At 34.7% G+C, this 20893-nt stretch overlaps 1 pseudogene; it reads right to left on the reverse strand.

Moving 5' to 3' along the window:
* Positions 1–4245: 4245 nt before the first annotated feature.
* LOC132281070 (putative receptor-like protein kinase At3g47110) lies at positions 4246–16258 on the reverse strand (annotated as a pseudogene).
* Between the last annotated feature and the right edge of the window lie 4635 nt (positions 16259–20893).

Consider the following 20893-nt stretch of genomic DNA (forward strand, 5'->3'; position numbering starts at 1 on the left):
AAGCGGACAATATCATACCATGTAGTGAAGTGGGTCGTTACAAATGGTATCAGAGCCTGACCCAGCCGGAAGTATGCCGACGGGGACGTCGGGCCTCCAGGGGAGGTGGATTGTGATGACCTTGTGGGCGAGTGTGCTGTGGGCGGGTGCGAGACACTAACAGGCTACCACACTGGCGAGTTACGGGTGCACAATCCCACATCTCCTGGGAAATGGAAAGGTAAAGTGCTTATATGTAGGTTTGTCACTCCAATTGGTATGAGGCCTTTTGGGGTAAAGCCCAAAAGCAAAACTCTGCGGGGTTAGGCCCAAAGCGGACAATATCATACCATGTGGTGGAATGGGTCATTACAAACATGGCTTTCTTCTTTCTTCTTTCAAAATATTATATATATATATTGAAAGAAGAATAAGAGAAAGTTGAAAGCAATGATGAAGGCAGATACCAAAAGTCAAAATACATGGGCATTACACAAAAGCAATGACAAAGGCAAGTACCAAAAGTCAGAAATCATGGGTATTACACAGAGGTATGGAAGACCAATGCTGCGGAATTGATTGGCTAAATGCATGTGAGAGAAGGCCGAATGTGTATGTATTTTGCCTATAAATTGCCAAAGAACGAAGCCAAAGGGAAGCCAGTTTAGGAGTTGGATAGTGAGAGTTCTCTCCTTCGGAAAGCTGCTCCGAATAGTCAACTAGCTCAATGCTTATGTATTTATTTTTTGTATTCTCTTTCAATTAATGCATTATGCTTTTCTTATCTTTAATTTACATGTTTTAATTTATTGTCTATTAGATTAGATGCTTTAAATTTCAGTAGATTAGTTTTCAAAATCCAATCAATGTTTTAATATCCTTTTTTCTCTCTAAATAATAATTTGAATCTAAGTTCCAATACGAAGTCTCAACTCGAATATGGGTTCAACCCTGCTTATCACTATACAATTTTAGTAAAGTGATTGTAGGAAAAATATTTTTATACGGATTGAATGAAGCAACAACAACACTCCAAAAACCAGTCCATCAATGATCCGGTGCATCAACCAAGATGGATAAAACCCAATCCGAAAACCCGGGTCCGAAATGTGGAAGCTGAAAATGTAACAACCCGAAATGACCAGGTTCATGAGAGAAAATTGGCTTATACTTAGCACCAAATAACCCCTAATTAGGTGTCATTCCATATCAAAAAACCCTACTTTGAAGTCCTTAAATAAACCCCCAAACAGTCCCCAAGCCATAGCTTTAAATGACAAAAACACAAAAAATAATAATAATAATGATAATAATAATAATAATTAAATAAAATGAATAGTATGCAGTTGATTGTAAAGACAATCGACTCTCCTTTTAATATATAGGTACGTGAACAGTGCACAGTTGACTCTCCTTTTAGATTGTTCAAGAAATAACTTCTAAACTGATAAAAAGGGCACCCTTTGGATTACTCCAAAAACACGTACTGGAATGATAAAAAAGGCACCACAGTCGACTCTCTTTTGAGACAATCGACTCTACCTTCTGCCACATTGATAAAATGATGAAACTTTGCCCTCAAAGTGCATCCTAAATGCTCCCAACTTGAACCCAAGTAAAAGTACACCAAAATGACATGAAAATGAAACTTAAAATATGAATCAAAATCGAAGAAATATGAAACAAAATATACAAGCGAACAATTTATGGATATAAAACCATACATTGAAGATAAATGGCTCATGGCCTCATTACATCATTTTCATGTTACAAATAGATAACAACTAGAGTAGGAATGACTCGGGAACCCCAAAGGATGCCAATGAGCCCCATTTCCTCTCTTTAAAAGAAGTATCACATACCTCAAATACATCGTGTTTAAATGGTTACATCAAAATACACCAAGTACATTACATAGAAGGCTATCCACAAAATGTCTTGAAATGGAAACAATATACATCCACTAAGAGGGAGGTACATCCAAGTAAAACACGTCATTTCCTGAAAAACATTAATGAATGGGTATGAGTAATTTAAATTACACCGTAGGAAAGTGTATTATAAAGATAAACAAGGTTTCATTGGTCTTGCATGAATAACATAAGCGATGCAAATGTGGACACACCTACTAAACGTCTAATTCAAGGGTAGATCTAAGGAATCATCCTGATACTAGCAATTGAAATGAAAACAACAATTTCAATAAAATATATCCAAACACAAGATAATACAACGAAACCGAAATATGCCAAACACATAGATGTCAACATGGAAATCAAATATGAAATCACATAATAGGGATAACTTGGACGCACATACCCACAAATGCATACATTGTATGAGTGAAAAAATTGGTTCTTCCGAAATGTAGATCACCGGTAACCAACCGTACTTGTTCTCGGGCTATTAACCTGCGAGGAACCACCCAAGTGGCCATTATAAGTTGGGGAAACTCATGTTTCCCTCGCTAGCGTTGTGCCCTGGCATTCTCAAAGTAACAAAGGTCCCAAATATCTCCCAAAATCATCAACCAATCCACAATATAAACCATGTGTCCAATGCACACATATTGCAATTCTCATACGCACAAAAGTAATAAAAGTCAAGCAACTCATTCCCTATAATCCCAATATACTACCATGGTCTGGATTCCAAAATGAATGACATAACAAAGCATTTACGATTCTCAAGGCAAATGAGGTTATAAACATACTAGCACTTCATCCTCAAGAATCACTAGCAACCTAATATATCATCAATACAAATACTATTAAACTAGTACACAAGTTCTACACAATAAATTCAAAGATTGAATGTATATATCATCCAACAAATAATATATAAGAGAGTTATATGAAAACAATTGTACACAAGTGTCAAGGAAAGTCAAATGATATCATATACATAACCATATGAACAATTATATCACTAGTTATCATTACACTTGATATAGAACCTCAAAGTAAACTTAGATTATGGACAAAAATAGATTAAAGCTCTCACAACTCAAACAACAAATGCATAACTCATGATAAACCTCAAAACACAAGGAAATATCTAAGTTATAATTATACTACACCCCCTACCTAGCAATCCAACATGAAAAGGTCCCAAAGCCAAAACAAATGGAAGGGTCTTGTTGACCTTGGAGTCCCCGAGCTTTCTTCATTCAATGGCTAGCCCAAAAGATCAATGGGGGGTGAAGGAAATGAAGGTTGAAGGTGGAGAATCAATGGAGTTTTGTGAGAGAAAGTGAGGAAGAAGAAGATTAGGAAAAAAGTATAAAAGGGTGATGATATAAATCAAACACTCGTACCCTAACACTGCCTCTTGCGCACACACGTCTCTACCCTCCACTTGTCAACATCCTAGCCCTCCACATGCAACCAATCCCACTTCAACACATGGCCCAATCAAAACACAACACATGTCCCCAACTTTCCTTATTTGCATAAAAGTCCCTCCAAGAAAATATCTCAAAAGATAATCGCACTATTGCCCCAAATAGAAATATCTCTGAAAGATAATCGCACAACTACCCCCCAAAAAGGAAATATCATCAAAATATAATCACAGAAATTCCCCTAAGTAATAAAAGTTAAAAATGCATACAAGTGCAATATAAATCCATAATGACATGAGGGTGGAATATGCAAGGATGGAATGAATGAAGTGTCGGGGATTATTCCTGAGCACTTGACTTGGTTTTGGGCCCACACGACCCGAAGGCGAAAAAGAAATAAAATAAAATAAATAAATAATATAATGCCGAAAAAAGAAAAAGATGACTCGGTCATCACAGACGTCGTCCCCTACTCACATAAATACAATTGGATAAGTCCGACCTTTGGACACTATATCACAACTTTACTTTGGCACCTCTATCTACAATCCAATAAATATAGAAAATTTCTTGAGTAATTAATTAATTATTCAAACATATTTATATTTACAAAATCAGAATAATCAGAAGAAAGAGCTTTAGCAAGTAGTATATTCTCGTGGGATGGACTTCCCAAAATTGAAGCCACAATGGACATTGTCATAATTTTTGAAAATAAATTCAAGAGTTTCCATATTTGTGGAGACTCTATAGACATTGTCATAATTTCTGAAGGAAAACAAAGCAGAACAGGAAAATCATGAGAACTACGTGCCTAGACATTGGCCTAGCTAATTCTTTTGCCCGCTCCAAATGTAATTAACAGATATCATAGAGATGCATATATTTTATTTCAGTTACGAAGACAGTAATTCGGTTCTTACCTACTCGTGATCAACTTGCAGTTCATTAGTTATTCCAGCGTGTGCTCCTCCAATGCCAAGAAGATTGTTCCTAATGACATGCAACTTAGCTACAGCATCAGAAATATCCAATCGTTCAGTTGGTGACTCTTCTGAACATGCAATTCCAATTCTAAATATCGAGGCCAAGCACTCCTGGATCTTATAACTGCTAAAAGGGCTTTGATTGAGAGTGTTCTTGGTGCTTGTGCTCGTCTCCCCCTCTTCTCCTTGCTGAAGAAGAATAGAATATGCTATTCCGACTACTCTATCCGGCAAAGCTGTCTTGGCATAGTTATGAAGGTTCAGACCATCACTAAACATCTGATCAGTCGGCCTTTTCCCTGTAAACATCTCCAGCAAGAGAATGCCGTAGCTGTACACATCACCGGATGTTGACACTTCACTTCCCATACCATACTCTACAATTCACACAACACAATGCAAAAATATTCTACTGGGATTATGCCGTAGCTGTACACATCACCGGATGTTTTATACAGTCATATGCTAGCGTCGGTTTTTTAGCAATTCTTACATAATCCCAGTAGAATATTTTTTATTTTCAATTCTTTCAGCTGTTCTTGAACCAAGTTATAAATAGTTCGAAATTCTTGTCAAGAATACCTTATTTAACTTTCATAGTTGAGCACAGTTCGTCTTTTAAACAAACACTTTTCCTTTTTTTCTTTTTCTTTTTTTCTTTTCTTTCCAGTTTCCCCATCTTTTAGTACAAGGATTAAGTTTGACACCTCAACTACATAACACCTTAATCCTAGTTTTAAACATCACCACTTTTTCAATGTTCCTTCAGTCTTCAACCTTAACTATAATTTATCAAACTTTCAAGAAAGATAATATAAATTTTCAAAAACTTAATTTCAAGTATGAAAAACCTTGGAGAGCATAACAGAATAATTAGTTCATAATCTGTCAAACAATTCAAATCAGTGGTTTCAATTTTCAAGTGACTCAATACTTGTGAACAATATGCATTTTAGTTGCAATTCTGGCCAAAACTTGACAACCATGTCTCGGATTTGACTCAAAAAGGGTAATTTTGATTTTCGAAACAAAGATTGTCAATGTTCTTTCTAGTTCTCTGCCAGAGCAGCTGAGCAAAGCTAAGTGTAATACATGTAACAGATCAAGTGAACAAATAAATATATCGCCACAGCTCTTAAGATTTAGGAAAAGAAATGTTCACAGAGAAATATAAATAAATAAATTTGTACTGTTGATACCTGGTGGTGCATAACCGATAGATCCTCTAATTCCGATAGAACTGGTTTGATTTGGAGTGTTGCTGTAGTTGGCATCAAGAAGAAATTTTGCTAATCCAAAGTCACCAACATGTGCAGTCATTTCATCGTCCAGAAGAACATTGCTTGGCTTCAAATCACAGTGAATTATGGCAGTTTGACAATGATGGTGGAGATAATCCAGTGCACAAGCAACATCAATGGCAATATTCAATCTCTGAACCAGACTTAAACTTCTTGCTTCCTCATCTGCCTCGAGATCTTCTTGAATTGGATGCAACCATTCATCTAAGCTCCCGTTGACCATGAACTCATAAACCAAGGCCTTGAAATCATTGTTTTGGCGATCAACACTTGAACATGCAGTGATTACCTTGACAAGATTCCGATGCCTGATGTTCCTCAATGCCTCACACTCAGCGACGAAACTCTTGGAAGCTCCTGGCCGCAAGAGGTTAAGGACCTTCACAGCAACCTTTTTCCCTTCCTGCTCAAGAAATCCTTCATATACAGAACCAAAACTACCCACCCCTATCAAATTGGGTTTGCTGAAACCATTTGTAGCTTTATGAAGACTTTGGTAGGATACTTTCAAAAACAAGCTTCCTGAATTTCCTGAAGAAGGCTTTTCTCTCTCCTTTTTACGCCAGTAAAGAAATAGAATACACAACAACAATGCTAGTCCAAGAAGTACCGACGCTATGGGGATGATTAATTTCAAGGCAAGAATTGATCCCCTCTTTGTAGACCCTTTAAAGTTGCATCTAGGAAGATATAATTCAGGTATACCTCCACAGAGCTTACTATTTCCCGTTACTGAAATTTCTGTTGCATTTGCAAAGACGCCTTTTATTGGTACCTCACCCTCAAGATCGTTGTAAGATAGATTGAAATTTTCTAGTAATTCAAAGCCCTCAAAATATTCTGGAATTTTTCCTGACAAATTGTTGCGAGAAAGATCTAAGAATTGAATACCTCTCAGAGAGCTCAAAGATGATGGAATGCTCCCTTGGAAGAAGTTACCATCCATATATAATCTCTCCAATCTCACACAACTACCTACAGTGCTCGGAATTTCACCTGATAACGTGTTGTTAGCAACATCCAACATACCTAAATTTTTCAAATTTGCAATTTCTACGGATAAGGAACCAGTGAAATGGTTGTGAGACAAATCAAGATAGACTGATAAGGAGGAGAGACTGAAAATTTCCGAGGGTATGGTATCATTGAAAGGTCAAGTAACAATAAGTTCTGGCATTTCCCAATACTTGAAGGAATGCTACCATGAAGATTATTGTTCTCCAAACTGAATATGCTCAACACACTTAAATTTCCTAGAGAGTATGGAATGTAACCAGAGAAATTGTTGAGAGCCAAACTCAATTCATTTAGATTCTGAAGCCTTCCAATATCATTGGGAATGTTACCTGTGAACTGGTTGTTCGACATATCTAACCAGTTTAGGTTGATTAGATTCCCAAACCCATCCGGGATGTTTCCAAATATATGATTGTTTGACATAGTAAAAATCTCGAGCTTAGTTGAGTAGTTGGTGACTGATTTTGGAAGCATTCCTCCAAAATTGTTGTCATCCATTGCCAAGATCCTTAAATCAGTGGCATTGGTCAAAGAAGAGAGAAATCTCTTTCAATAGGTAATGCATCAAACCTGGAAGTGCTTACACTTGATATAAACAACTTTACTGGAGAGGTGCCTACCATGGAAAGGCTACACAAGCTCAATTTCTTAAGCATTGGCCAAAATAATCTTGGAAATGGGTTATTATCCACCACACTAAAAACTTGGAGAGAAGAGAGATTGAAGATTGAGGGAGGGATGGTACTGTTGGGAAACGTGCAAGTTTTAAAAACTTTTCGAGGGATTTTGATTCATAGATCTTGATTCATCACATAGAGACAAGTTTTATGCAAAAATAAAAATATGATGTATCATTCAATTAATGGATTGAATACTTACATCAAAGGTCTGAGTAAACCTTTAAAACTTTCCTCTAAAGTGAATGTTCTCACTTATTGTAGATCCCTTAGCAAGATGCCTTCTCCTTGGATCTCCATCTTCTTGGTAATTGTTTTGCCTTTAGGAATCACTCATAAGCCTCCATGAATGACCTTGGAAAATTAGGCTTGTGGGAGCCTCCATTAGATGAGAACATAAACCCTAATTTTCTAGAGAGAGAAAAGTTATTCCTTTTTTCCTCTCATCAAAATCACCCTTAAAATATACATAGACCATGTATATTTATAGGCAACATAAAGGTAAAGAAAAGGAAACAACGAATCCTTCTCAATCTCTAATTTACATGTCTCAAATCTAATATGATTCCAATATCAAGTTGGGCTATGAGTGAGAATCCATTGGGCCTATTATTTTATTGGCTACAATGAATTAATGATTGGCCCGGTCCATGGACCCAATTAAATTAATTCATAAATTAATTTCTACTCCACTAAAAGAAATTAATTGAACTCCAATTAAATAATAAATAACCTCTAAGTCAATATTGCACTTTGACCCCTCTATGCATAATTAGTTATCGGATAAATATAGCCATCAATCCGACTACTTAATTAATATATTTATTTTGATACCTTTGATTATTTCTGGCTCGATCACAATAAAATATTTGTTTGACAAAAATAATAATTTAATAAATAAATATATAATAAATCATTTTGTCTAAAATCATACGAAGGCCTTCGAATTTACTTTGTGATCAACCATAATCAATACAAAATAAATACAAGTAGTAATGATGCAAATATTGAAAATATAACCCTCTAACTATTAATTACATAACTACCCGAAGTGTCGGTCTAAGGATCTCGAAGAATCCGCCGAACAAATCAAAGTAATTATTAATTAATAAAAGAGTCTATACTTTTCTCATGCTTAAGAGTCAAATACCATGACGGTGATAGGGAGTAATTGCATACGACGGCTCTCGCAATATATCTCAACCTAACGCGGATCCTGTTCAAGTCTTAATTAATTATGAGTCCATCTATAATTACCGACTATGAACAATTTATAATTACTATTTATATATCATGCATTGATTGCCATCACATACATATATATAAATATTTCTTGTAATTACATGGACACTATCAATTTCATAGTGAATCGAAATATAATACATTAAATTCACCAATTGTATAAAACATAAATATTTCAGAAACGTCAGGAACATATGTCAATTAATCCAAACAGGAATTTGTTATGCCAGGACATATAAATCCCAACAAGTACCAGACAACCTATTAGGACCAAGTGAAAGATAGTAGAGGATTGGTAGTTGCCCAAAAGCATCAGGAATGCTCCCTCCAAGATTATTAGCAGATGCATCAACCTCGTTAAGGGATGAGAAGTTCTGGAAAGAATGAGGAATCTCTCCTGTTAGATAGTTATTGTATATATAAATTCTCGAAACCTTTGACAAGAAGCCCAGCTCTGCAGGGATTGCCCCTACCAACCTGTTGTAAGCAAAATTGAAACCTTGGAGGTTAGAGCAAGCAGACAAATTGGCTGGAATTTTGCCACTTAATGAGTTGTTGTGTAGGGCTAAAGTTTGCAGTCTTCGTAAACCACCAATTTCTGGAGGAATTTCTTGTTCAAAACTATTGTTCCGGAGATCTAACACTCTAAGAAAGCTTAAATTCCCAATGTGTGGAGATAAGGATCCAAACAATTTTTGGGACTGTAGGACCAACATGACAACTCTTTGATGGCGGTGACCACACGTGACACCATGCCACCGGCAAAAGTGAATGGATCCATTCCACAAGTGCATAACTTGGAGAGGATCATTAGTTATCTTGGCCTTGAATGCGAGCAAAGAAAGTCGATTTGTCTCATTCCCACCAAGTCCGGAGGTGGCTGCAGTGGTAGGCAAGCTTGCATGCATCAAGCTCGTGTAAGATAAACTGATGAAAATATTGAGAAGAGACTTTGATATGCATAATCCCGTATCTAGGAGGGCCATCCAAATTCAGGAAAACTTTTTGTACCTCCAAGTAACCTGGAAAATAGCAGAGTAAAGATTTTTATTAGCTGATTTATGAGTTGCGTGGTGCGAAAGTTATTAGTTAATTTAGTAAAACTTGGAGGGGTGAACAACCACCTTAAGCCAACAGAGCCAAATTGCTTAATTTTTATAATGAAATGATTTACCCACAACAATTAACAATTAAACATCCACCCATTATACTATAAACAATAAAAATTAAAATCAGCTAAAGTAAAGTTGGATAATGCATGGTCCTCTTAAGAAGACAAAGTTTTTCCGACTAGGTAATGTGGCACAATAAAAGAATGACACATGTCCCCACTTAAAAATTAATATTAAATCGAGACTAAGAACGGATTGAATCCGTGATTATCGGGCTCATATGAACCAATATGAATCTGGTTTTGTTATTGTTGGAAACGGGGCATACAAAACAGAAACTTTTGATGAAATTTGGAGTAGATTTCGCTAAGAATTTTTTGCGGATTTATAGACGAACGCGTTCCTCTCCGCAAGGAGATGAACATGGTATATTTACTTTCTCAAATCCGTTTCCGGGTGAATGAGAAATTAGTTCCAAAGTGAGGTGTTTGATAAGCCTAAATAGGTATGCAAAATGTGGGAAATATTTGTTCCACATAGAAAAAATGTTGAAACCAACTAAAGTTTAAATAAGCCAACTTTGGGATTAGGGTTTTCGCCCAAGGGCACCCAAGCTTTTAAGAGGGGAGGACCTAGACAAGCTTGGGTCCAAACCATTTACCACCCAAGCCGGGCTTGGGGGGCTTGGTTGTAAAGTCCAATTAATTTTTTATTAAATGGAATTGGGCCTGTGTTGGACTTAATTTAATTTTTTAGCAGGACTTATTCAGATGGGTTTCACAAATTGGTGGTCCGAACCAGTGCACCTGGACCAATTTCTGGTATTTGAATTTAAATTAAAACCAGTGCAACCTGGTTCTAAACCATCATGACCCATGGTTGCACCCACCCGAAAAGGCACTTTGCTGCCAATATAAACCCTTCTTGGGATCAATTGTAATTCACTCCATTCAGAATTCTTCTTTTCTAATTCTGAATTCTCTTTCTCCTTCTCTCTTCTTGCATACATAGACTTTAGTGTGTGAGTTCAAGTCTACTTCAGAGAGAGAGTACTACACCGAGTCGGGTCGCCCATTTCTTCGATTTGCAGTGCTACTACCGAAGGAAGAAAAATCATTGTATCTTGGGAGATAGATGTTAGAGTTGCACTGCACAATCAACCGGATTTGATACCAGTTGTTGTGGCGGAAACGCAAAATAAACAACACTGTTCAAGGAATAAACAAGCAATCACGAAGAATAAAAAATCACACGCAAAAACACAAGATATACATAGTTCACCCAAATCTTAGGGCTACGTCCATGGAGCACACCGAACAAATTCACTCTGAAAAAGATGAAGAATTACAGTAGAAAATTTTCTCTCAATCTCTCTCAATTGCTCTATCTTGTATTCGCACAAATTTATCTCTAATTTTCACCCCCTCTAAAATCTTATTAGAGTTGATATTTATAGAGTCCCAAATTTTTCCTACAAAAACTTGCCTTTTGTAGAATTCAAAACTAATACGGAAGTTAAATCAGATCAGAAAACTGAATTTTCCTTAAACCAATAAGGAAGTTAAAGCAGATCAGGAAACTAAACTTTTCCTAAACCAACAAGGAAGCTAAACCAGATCAGGAAACTGAATTTTCTCTAAAATTCAGTACTCTTGAAGTTTCCATATAATTAAATCTTCCTAAAAACCAATTACCTAATCAGACTCCACAAAACCACAACAATAGACGCCACTGAGTCCGTTAGCACCGTAGCGGGACAAATCTGTCTTAAGGACCTAGAATCAAATTCTAGCCTCGACTTATTATCAGGTTCTTTTATTTTTGTATAGTTTTATTTCATTATATATAACTATATTTTATAAAAAATTATATATATATTATTGTTTTATAATAGTAATTATATATATATATATATATATATAATATTTTTTTCATAATATTTAAATAGTAATACTATAGTATCTGGTATACTTAGACCATATTTTGGACAACAATTGTAAGACAGATTCCGCTTTTAACATAGTATTAATTATTTAAATATTATTGTTGTTATATTACTGTAAATTAAATTGTGGTCTATATATTTCATATATAACAGACGAATGGCAAGTAAGAGTACTACTATGCCTAATGTTCCTGTCAGTCATGGGAAGAGCCCGAAAAATTTAATGGGGCGGAGTTTAAAAGCTGGCAACAGAAAATGATGTTCTACCTTATGACTTTGAATCTAAGCAAGTTCCTAACTGAGATTGCCCCAGTGCTAGAAGAGGGTGAGACTGACATTACTAAATTAGGAGTTGTTGATGCATGGAAGCATGAAGATTTTCTATGCAAGAACTACATCCTCAATGGATTGGACAACATTTTATATAATGTGTATAGTCCAATAAATACTGCAAAAGAGCTATGGGAGCCACTAGACAAAAAGTATAAAACAGAGGATGTTGGTTTAAAGAAATTCGTGATTGGACGATTTCTGAACTTCAAAATGGTGGACTCTAAGACTGTCATGAGCCAAGTGTAGGAGCTCCAACTAATCCTGCATGAGAGACATGCTGAGAAAATGACCTTGAATGTATCTTTTCAAGTGGCTTCAATCATTGACAAGTTGTCACCTACTTGGAAAGATTTCAAAAATTACTTGAAGAATAAGCGCAAGGAAATGGGGCTCGAATACCTGATTGTCAGGCTGAGAATTAAGGAAGATAACCGCACATCTGAAAAGAAATTCAGGAATTCTTCAATGGTGTCAAAGGCAAATGTAATGGAAGCTGGGCAGAAAAATAAGAAGAGGAAGCACTCTCGAGAAGGTCTTAGCAAAGGAAATTACAAGAGGTTTAACAGGAAATGCTACATATGTGGCAAGTTAGGACACTGAGCTAAAGACTGTCGTAGACGCAAGGCATAACATAACTCCAAGAAAAAGACCACTGAGGCGCACATTACCGAGGAAGATAAATTGATAGCTGATGTGTCAGAGCTAAATCTTTTAATTGTGATTTCTAAAATCAACCTTGTGAGCAACAATAGAGAATGGTGGGTGGACACAGGGGCTAATCGTCATGTTTGCTCAGAAAAGATGATGTCCACTACCTATGAAGCTATAAATCATAGAGAACAACTCTACATGGGGAACTCTTCCAGTACAAAGGCTGGAGGATAAGGAAAAATTAAGCTGCTAATGACCTCGGGGAAAGAGCTCACTCTGAATAATGTGTTGCATGTACCAAACATCAGGAAGAACTTGGTCTCTGGATCACTCCTAAGCAAGAATGGGTTCAAGCTGATCATTGTTTCTGATAAGCTTATGCTTACTAAAAATGGGGTGTATGTGGGCAAAGGGTACTTAAGTGATGCATTATTCAAATTCAATGTAATAACTGTTTACCCAAAGCTATTAATAATAATAAAGCTAATGCTTCTTCTTATATGATTGAGTCATCTGATTTGTGGCATGGTAGGTTAGGACATGTTAATTATGATACGATTCGTAGATTAATTAACATAGATTCTATACCTAAAGTTAATATTGATTTAAATCAAAAGTGTCAAACATGTGTAGAAGCAAAACTAACTAGAACCTTATTTCACTATATATAGCGAAGTACTGAACCTCTAGCATTAATTCACAATGATATATGTGACTTTAAATCTGTGCCAACCAGAAGTAGAAAAAAAAATTTTATTACTTTTATTGATGATTGCACAAGATACTATGATGTATACTTGCTAAGAAGTAAAGAAGAAGCATTGGAAATGTTTAAAAATTACAAGAATGAGGTTGAGAATCAACTTAGCAAAAAGATAAATGTATTAAGAAATGATAGAATTGGTGAATATGAAGCACCATTCACTGACATTTGTTCAGAACATGGTATTATTCACCAAACTACCGCTCCTTATTCACCTCAAGAGAATGGTGTTGCTAAACGCAAAAATCGTACCTTAAAAGAAATGATGATTGCTATGTTGATAAGTTCTAGTTTAACCTAGAATTTGTGGGGGGAAGCTTTGCTTTCTGCAAATTATGCCCTCAATAAAATACCTCAAAAGAAAACAAATGTAACACCTTATGAATTATAGAAAGGTCAAAAACCTTTCTATAAATTCTTAAAAGTGTGGGGATGTCTAGCTAAGGTTGTGGTTCCTACTACTAAGAAAGTTAAGATAGGACCAAAAACCTTTGATGGTATTTTCATAAGTTATGTACATAATAGTAGTGCATATCGTTTCTTTGTGCACAAATCAAACATTCCTGACATCCATGTCAATACAATTATTCAGTCAATGATTGCTTGTTTCTTTGAAGATATATTTCCTTGTAAAAATATATAAGATAAAAATTCTCTTAAAAGAAATCATGATATTGCTAATAGCAATATATAAGAGAAAATAGACCAAGAGTCTATAGATGATGGAAATAAGAATGAACTTAGACATAATAAAAGAGCTAAAACGTCTAAGTCATTTAATCCTGATTTTCTGACATATATATTGGAGAATGAGCCACAAAGCTATAAGGAAGCTATGTCTTCTCCTGAAACTCCTTTATGGAAAGAAGCTATCAGTGGTGAAATTGAATCCATCATACAAAATCATATTTGGGAGCTGATGGATCTTCTTCCCTGTACTAAACTTTTAGGGTATAAGTGGATTTTCAAGAGGAAGATGAAGCCTGATGGTTCAATTGATAAATATAAAGGTAGGCTTGTTGCTAAGGGATACAGGCAAAAGGAAGGCTTAGATTATTTTGATACATATTCACTAGTAACAAGAATAACATCAATTAGATTGTTACTTGCTATTGCAGCGTTGCAAAACTTAGAAATACATCAAATGGATGTTAAGACTGCGTTTTTGAATGGTGAATTGGAGAAAAAAATTTATATGGAACAACATGAAGGTTTTATAGTTTCAGGGAAAGAAAAGAAGGTGTGCAAGCTTGTAAAATCCTTATATGGATTAAAACAAGCACCTAAACAATAGCATGAAAAATTTAACAAAGTGATGTTGTCAAATGGTTTTAAAATCAATGAGTGTGATAAATGTGTTTATGTGAAAAACACTCAAAATGGATATGTCATTGTGTGCCTATATGTGGATGATATGCTAATAATGGGTAGTAATGATGTTATAATCAAAACTACTAAAAAGATATTGACCAAAAATTTTGATATGAAAGATTTAGGCATAGCTGATGTCATACTAGGAATCAAGATTTCTATAACATCAAATGGTCTAGTATTATCTCCATCTCACTATATTGAGAAAATGTTAAATAAATAAATTAATTAATAAAGAAGATAGTAGTATTGTAAAGACTCATGTTGATGTAAATTTTCATTTATAAAAAAATACAGGTCCTAGCATATCACAACTTGAGTATTCTTGCATTATAGTAAGCTTAATGTATTTGATGAATTGCATAAGACCAGACACAGCATCTTAGTTAATTAATTGAGTAGATATATAAGTAATCCAAGAAAGAACCATCGGGCTGCATTAAACAGGGTTCTAAAGTATTTAAGATATACCATAAGTTATGGATTGCATTATTCAAGATATCTAGTGGTACTTGAAAGATACAACGATGTTAATTGGATATCAGATACAAAGGATTCTAAATCCACAAGTGGCTATGTCTTTACCATTAGAGGAGGTGCCATATCTTGGAAATCTTCGAAACAAACTTGTATTGCCAAATCCACTATGGAATCTAAATTTATTGCTTTGCTTCGTAGTTTCTTAGAAGATATTCCAAATTGGCCTAAACATATGCCCGCTATTTGTACAAATTGTGATAGTTAACCAGCAATTGGAATGGCACAAAGTAATATGTATAACGGTAAGTCTCGACATATACGTCGAAAACATAATACCGTTAGACAATTGTTCTCAAGTGGGATAATCTCAATAGATTATATCAGATCTAAAGATAATTTAACAGATCCGTTTACAAAATGTTCGACAATAGAGCAATTGTATAGTTCATCGAGGGGAATGGGATTAAAGCCGAAAGCTAACAAGTCATCTTAATGGAAACCCAACCTAGTTAACTGGAGATCCCATGATCTAGGTTCAAAGGGATAACAGAAATTCTGAATGGCTCACCAGAAGCACTGGAAAGATTTAATCTTCTAGCCATTTCTATCATGATATAGTACTACCTGCAACGAGAATTAGGATAAGATATGCTTTTAATGACTCTTATATCTTGAAAATTCAAATGGGGTATGGTAGGATACTCTTAGTAAGAGGTCACCTATATGAGTGTGAAGTAGGGCTGCTTCTATGAGAACATCGAAGGCTAAGTTTTCTAGAGCACTCGTGAAATACCAGGAGTTGTTCAGGGCTATATGAACACAACTGTGAGAATCGACTTTGTGCGAAAAAGAACTGTGTGTTTGCTATTGCTTGGTTTATATCAACGGCTAAACAGTTCAAGACATCATGTTCACTGATTAACCAGTAAATCTAATAATAATACACTAGGAAAAGTTCAAGGCCAAAAGTTACCTATCTTGATGCAGTAACTTTCCAATAGTACTCTCTCTAGTGTCTGCATTTTCATCATTTGCAATTGACGCCAATTTCCATTCATGTGGGGGATTGTTGGAAATAGAGCATACAAAACAAAAACTTTGAATAAAATTTGGAGTAGATTCCGCTAAGAATTTTTTGCAGATCTATAGACGAACGCGTTCCTCTCCACAAAGAGATGAACATGATATATTTACTTTCTCAAATCCGTTTTCGGCTGAATGAGAAATTAGCTCCAAAGTAAGGTATTTGATAAGCCTAAATAAGTATTCAAAATGTGGGAAATACTTGTCTCACATGAAAAAAATGTTGAAACCAATTGAAGTTTAAATAAGCCAAGTTTGGGATTTGGGTTTGGGCCAATGGCACCCAAGTTTTTAAGAGGGAGAGGACCTAGGTAAGCTTGGGTCCAAACCATCTACCACCCTGTTCAGGCTTGGGCTTGTAAAGTCCAATTAATTCCGTTTTACTATACAGAATTGGGAATGTGTTGGACTTAATTTAATTATGGGTGGTCCGAACCAGTGCAATTGAATTTAATTTAAAACCAGTTTTTCAATTTTTTCCAAAGGTTTGCACCTAGTTCTAAATCATCATTACCCATGGTTGCACCCACCCGAAAAGGCACCTTGTTGTCTATATAAACCCCCTTAAGGATCAATTGCAATTCACTCTATTCTGAATTATTCTTCTTTAATTCTGAATTATCTTCCTCCTTCTCTCTTCTTGCATACATAGACTTTAGTGTGTGAGTTCGAGTCTGAGTTAGAGTCTACTTTAGAGAGAGAGAGTACTACACTGAGTTGGGTCGCGCATTTCTTTGGTTTGCAGTGCTACTACCAAAGGAAAAAAAGTCGTTGTATTCTGAGAAATAGATGCCACTGAGTCCGTTAGCACCATAGCGGGACGAATCTGTCTTAAGGACATATAATCAAATTCTAACCTCGACTTATTATCAGATTCTTTTATTTTTGTATAGTTTTATTGTTGGAAACAAGGCATTAAAAACATAAACTTTGGATGAGATTTGGGATAGATTCCGCTAATAATTTTTTACGGATATATAGACGAGCGCGTTTCTTTCTATAAGAAGATGAATGTTGTATATTTACTTTCTCAAATTCGTTTCCAGATGAATGAGAAATTAGCTCCAAAGTATGGTATTTTGATAAGCCTAAATGGGTATGCAAAATGTGGGAAGTGTTTGTCCCACATGGAAAAAATGTTGAAACAAATTGAAATTTAAATAAGCTGAGTTTAGGATTTGGGCTTGGGCTTGGGCCTAATTGTAAAGTCCAGATTATTCTTTTTTGGAATTTTGGATTGGGCCTAATTTTGGGCTGGGCTTATTTAAATGGGTTTCACAAATGGGTGGGTTTCACAAATGGGTGGTTGGTTTTTTGAATTAAAAAACTACCTTTTAGTTTTTCTAAAAGGTTACACCTTTTAAATTAAAAAAGCCATATTTTAGTTTTTCTAAAGGGTTACACCTTTTAAATTAAAAAACCACTTTTTAGTTTTTTCAAAGGGTTACACATTTTTCTGAACCATCATAACCCATGGTTGCACCCACTCGAAAAGGCACATTGCAACCTATTGGAATGGATGTGTCTATTGGTAAATAGACACCATGTGAACCATTGCAACCTATTGGAATAGATGTGTTTAGTGGTGAACAGACACCATGTGAACCATTGCAACCTATTGCAATTGTTGTGTCAATAATGAAGAGATACACCCAATCCGAAAAGGCATTTTTGTTTCTATAAATACCCCCATTTGGATCATTTGCAAGTGGTTCATTTTTCATTTTCTTCTATCTCCCTCTCTAGACTTGAACCCAACCCAAGTGGGTTCAAACCATAGGTTAAGTGATCCGAACCACTTCGACCCTAATCCAATTTCATTGAGCCATATTAAGATTGGTCCGAACCATTTGATTCGGATTGCATCCAATTCAGCATTTATATAGTATAGATGCATTTTTGAGTCAGAGAGAGTATTACACAGAGAAAGTTTGCCGTATCCACGAATTTGTAGTGCTGCTACTGGTGGATGTAAACCGTTGTATCCTGGGAGATAGACGCCACTGAGTCCGTTAGCACCATAGAGGGGCGAATCTGTCTTAAGGACATAGTATCCAATACTAGCCTCGGTCCAGGTTCTTTATTTATTATAATTATTTTATTGCTTTAATTTGCATGTTTAATTAAATATCTAGTTGAATATTTGATTAATTATTTTAGCATATTATAAATATCTTATGGCATATTAGCATATGATTAATTATATCTTAAATATTATTTGAAGCATATATTTTACCAATAATCCTAAGACAGATTCGGATCATTGCGTAGATTTTATTATATGCTTCTATTTAAGATATGAACAAGAGAGATTATACTAAAAATCGAGATATAATAAAATAATGTTATATGCATTATTATATGATAATATGCTAAATATTGATGTTTTTAATATTATGTGAAATTGAAGCATGTTATATAAGTAAATTATTGATTTATTTATATAATTCAATATTGGTTGAGTTATTTTTGTAATGTGATATATTATATTAAATTCTGTGCCAACTAGAGATAGAAAATGTATTTCATTCTTTTTATCAATGATTGCACAAGATGATGTTATCTATATTTGCTACGAAGCAAAGATAAAGCCTTACAAATGTTTAAACATTACAAAACTAAGGTTGAGAATCAACTTGACAAAAAGATCAAGGTGTTAAGAAATGATAGAGTTCGTGAATACGAAACATCATTTGTTGATATTTGTTCAGAACATGGTATCATTTACGAAGAAAAGATGAATGCTATGTTGACAAGTTTTGGTTTAACTCAGAATTTGTGGGGGGAAGTTTTGTTTTCCGCAAATTATGTTATCAATAAAATATTTCAAAAGAAAACTAATGTGACACCATATAAATTATAGAAAGGTCGAAAACCTTCCTATAAATTCTTAAAAGTGTAGGGGTGCCTAACTAAGGTTGCAGTTCCTACACCTAAGAAAGTTAAAGTGGAACCTATAATGTGGTGTTATCTCCAATTGGTATGTGTCTTCTGGGATAAAACCCAAGAACAAAGTTGTGCGGGTTCGGGCCCAAAGCAGACAATATCATACCATGTGGTGGAGTGAGTCATTATATAAAACCTTTGATATGTTATGCTTATAACATTAGTGCTTATCATTTTCTTATGCATACATCTTATAATGAAAATAAGGATGAGTTTAGACATAGCGGCTAAAACATCTACATCTTTTGGTCCTGATTTTCTAGCATGTTCATTAGAGAATGAGTCACAAAGCTTTAAGGAAACAAAGTTTTCTCCTGATTATTATTATTTCTTAAAATTAATTATGTGATATAATTAATTATGTGATATAATATTAAACTACATTTATTTATGCGAGTTCAGTATTGTAATTATAAATGTTTACTATAATATTGAACTATGTAGTTAAATTACTTAGTGTGCATTGTAATTCAATTTTACAATATAGTTTATTTAACATGTGATATTATTAAATTTGTATGAGTTCATGACTGGTTTGTGTATGTAATACAATAAACAAAAATTGACTAGTCCAACTATGTCAATTTTCCTGATAGTCAAGGGAAAAAGATCTATACTAGTGTTTAAGGCACGTATAGCTGTGAATAGGCTGAATAAGAGAAGATTTTTCAATAACTTTAAAGAGTTTAATGGAAAATGTTATGGATACACTAAGCAAGTACACCGAGACAAGATAAATCAAGGTAGTAAGCTCTAATGTACAGTTTAGCTAAAAGCTAAAATGTTACTGAGTTGCAAACTAGTTAACTTAGCTATAAACTAAAATGATTAATGAGGTGCACAGAACCTAAGAGGAAGATGAAAATCTGTTAGTTGGTTCTAACTCTCAACTTGGTACTAAAAAACACGAGGGTGATGAGTACCTATTTTAGCCAGCTATACATCATATCTGCTCATATAGGAGGTAATAATACTACTTGTAAAGTAGTAGTTTTTGAAGAATATTCTTCAAAATAAATTACTCTACTACCAAGGTAGACTACTTAGATAAGTGTGTACTAAAGTTATGAGCTACTAGAATTGATAGCTAAACAAACTTAACTTCAAGCTAGCGATGATAGCTGGGAAGTGAGTACTCACTCTGTGGTGATTGTATCCAAAGCTTAAATAATAAGAGAATTATTTGCTTAAATGATTGAGTTATGTGATATGTGACACATGAAATGTTATGACATGTTAATATGACTGACTTAACATGAACCTAAACATGAATAACTCAATTCATAAATACAAGAGATGTAGAAGCAAATATTAATTAAAGCCCATTGTAATTAGTATCTCTAGTATTAATTCATAGTAACGTCTTTGACATATTATAAGAATAAACTAGAGATAAAGTGAATACACATGCACTAGAGACTGGTATACATGCTTGTTGAAAAGCGAATATAGAACCTTGAAAAGGTAGATGAGATGAAATATTTAATATTTGGTATTTCAAGAGTTGGAAAACTATAAGAAATATATCATATGTAAAATTTCAGGATTATCCCAAAGTTGAGGGGGGATATTGTCCATAGATGAAATTTGCTACGAGTTACCTCACCAGATAAGAAATACTTATAAATGTAGGTTTCTTAATCCTAAGAGATTTAAGATAGAAC

This window comes from Cornus florida, unplaced genomic scaffold (assembly GCF_030987335.1).
Source record: "Cornus florida cultivar Cherokee Brave unplaced genomic scaffold, ASM3098733v1 CherokeeBrave_3.0.0_Hap2_Chr11, whole genome shotgun sequence".
Lineage (NCBI taxonomy): Eukaryota > Viridiplantae > Streptophyta > Magnoliopsida > Cornales > Cornaceae > Cornus > Cornus florida.